The sequence below is a fragment of the Centruroides sculpturatus genome, unplaced genomic scaffold (assembly GCF_000671375.1).
Source record: "Centruroides sculpturatus isolate CEXI.00-Female unplaced genomic scaffold, Cexi_2.0 scaffold3435, whole genome shotgun sequence".
NCBI lineage: Eukaryota > Metazoa > Arthropoda > Arachnida > Scorpiones > Buthidae > Centruroides > Centruroides sculpturatus.
The window spans coordinates 1,629-4,379 of record NW_019387522.1 but is presented as its reverse complement, the minus strand read 5'-3'; the positions used below and the strand labels follow the sequence as shown (position 1 = coordinate 4,379).

The 2,751-nt window shown below is 26.6% G+C and overlaps 1 long non-coding RNA gene across 1 annotated transcript; it reads right to left on the bottom strand.

The window, feature by feature from the left end:
• Positions 1–1,799: 1,799 nt before the first annotated feature.
• Positions 1,800–2,171, bottom strand: LOC111616466. Its single transcript, XR_002755252.1, has 2 exons — positions 1,922–2,171; positions 1,800–1,835 (listed from the first exon to the last, which is right to left on the bottom strand). It is a non-coding gene; the product is annotated as an uncharacterized LOC111616466 (long non-coding RNA).
• Positions 2,172–2,751: the final 580 nt, after the last annotated feature.

Here is a 2,751-nt window from a genome sequence, read left to right as displayed (position 1 = left end):
GTAGTTTGATCATCCTTACTGAATCTAATGGTTTGACTGCATAAACAACAGTTGCAAAATACAAAGTATTTATTAATAGCAGAAATAACCATATACAACAATAGATGCAAATTATGTTGAATATCTGACAATAGAATGCTAGTGCTCATAAATTATCTGTAGTTTATGGAGAGAGAGCATCTGTATGCAACACTGTTCAAGTGATTATAGAGCTTCAACAGTGCAAAAGAAACTGCACAGAAAGGCATAACACTGTAAGAACAGGATACATATCTACAGGTTTTTGAGAGTTATTTTACATCATTAATTACATATTATACATAACTAACAGATATACCCAGCACTACTCTTGCTAAAATAACCAAGCTTTTAATATGGTTTCAATTTTAGTGCTTGTCCTTATTCCTTTTTACATGGGCAATGGCTCTGTTTGTTATTATTGTTAGACATTTCTACTTGAACCTGTATCTTGAAAACTAATAAATTTCTGGTTAATTCCTTCTCCATATATAATGTCATCAATTCAGAGAACTATTTAGAAAATAATTCTAAGTTTATACGTTAATGTATTGCTTTTTTTATTACTACTATAATCTAAAAAATCCAGCAATGCGTTGCTTAACTTTCCCAGCAACATTTGGTGATGGCATTTGTTATGATATTTTATTTTAAAAAATCTTATATTTTTAATTATTATAAAATGGCAAAAATCTTAATTTTGAGGGTAGGGATGGGTTTTATAAAAAATTGTAAATGCTAATAATGAGTAAAATCATCAACAAGTCCAATCCTACTGGAGATACACACGATTTCCAATTATCTCTCCACCCCTTAACCATTAATCACCAAAATTGAACGGCATCAATCCCCTAATTAACAAACCTCCCTGCAAAATTTCAGAGATTTTCAACAAAAAGCACAGGAGTTATTAAGCTTCAAACAGAGTAAACAAAATCATGCTCACCCACCCACACACTAATATCCATACATACAGAATAAACCTCAATCTTTTTTGCATTTCTTGATGTTTCAAGGTCCCGAGTCCAAAAATGTAAAAATCTGGGGGGATCATTTTTGACTGATCACCATACTTTTCCTCTGTTATATATAACAACCAGGAAAGTAAAAATATAAATAATTACATTACTTTTTGAATAAAATTAAATTTAAAAATTGTAATTATTAGTAAAATAAGAGAACAGTCTAACCTCTTACCTTTAGAATAAATTATTTTATATAAATTGTTAATAGCTAAAATATAGCCCAAATAACATGGCATTTAATGAATTGATTATTATAGAATATTCAAACTTGGTTGTTTACATATATCTACAATGAATTACTAATAAAAGTAAAACAGAAAAGAACAATGTTTTAATGTTTGAGATATGTTCTAATCTGCATACCAGTAATTGTCATTCTTTGAATGACCACTCCATAGGATTCAGTGGCACAAGTTATGCAGATTTTATTTCTATTCTACAAATTTTCTGTAAGTATTTGCTGATTTAGGCATTTTGGGCTTACCCACATGAAATTATGATAATTATAATTGTTAGCAAATAATATTATGATCCAATAAGAGAATTTTAATGAAAAATTAAGAGAATTTACCTAATGATATGATGAAAAAAATAGTGATAAAGAATAATGATGAAATAATTGAATTTGGATTCTTTGTAGACTTTTTTTTTTTGGAAAAAAAAGACTTACCATCCAATGTAACATTGACATAGATTTTCATGTGATGTTGCTTGTTTAATAAGTAGATCTATTTGTTGGTGAACTTCTAAGGTAANCTATTTGTGAAGGAACATCTACATTGTCTAAAATATCTGAAAATTTAATTTGTTAGCCACAACAGTTTAATGTAAGATAAATACTAAATGAGATAAATGCTTTTTCATAATTTTAATACTACCTGCTTGTTCTTGACTAGATGATGTAGAGTCACTGTGAGATTTTGAGGGTTTAGTTTTTGGTTGAGCTAGAATGTGAAATAATTTGAAATGTTATGAATAATGAATTTGAAAAATTTTAAATATTCACCATACAACTTTCTCCATGGTGTGTCTGATATGACAACCTGATATATGGAGAGGTCAATGTGATTTGACTAAAAACAAAACATATTAATCTAAAATTACAATATCAAATTAACTTTTTGATACTAAACCATTGTTAGCAAACTTAAATTCAACATTTCTTTCTAAAATATTAAAAAACAACTCAATGTTAAATGCAAACTGTGAACAAAAATTTTTAAAAATCTTCTGTTTCTTAAGATATATAAAATAAATTTGAAAGCAACATTTGAAAGTAATTAGAACAAAAATTATATGAATGTAAGTATTTTATAAATGAATATAATATATACTTATATGCAAATTGTAAACATATGGATTTATTCTTATGGATAACACTATGTAATTAAATTCATATAATTCCAAGTTTATGAAATAAGTCAACAGATTTTATATTTTATTTTGCTAGAGAATAACACCTTTGTTTTTCAGTTGTAATTAATATTATTATTATTATTATTTCAGATAGATCTACAGACTTCTTATAAATTGTTATAGCTAACTTTGTAGTAAACTGATTCTCTAACTTAAATATATAAATTATTTCACATCAAAAAGAAAAATACACCTTTAAAAATCCAGCAAATAAATTTACTAATAAAAACATTTTTGATAGATTTAACCGATCCTCTTCAGTTATGATGAAATAGAATGTGAAAATAGAATG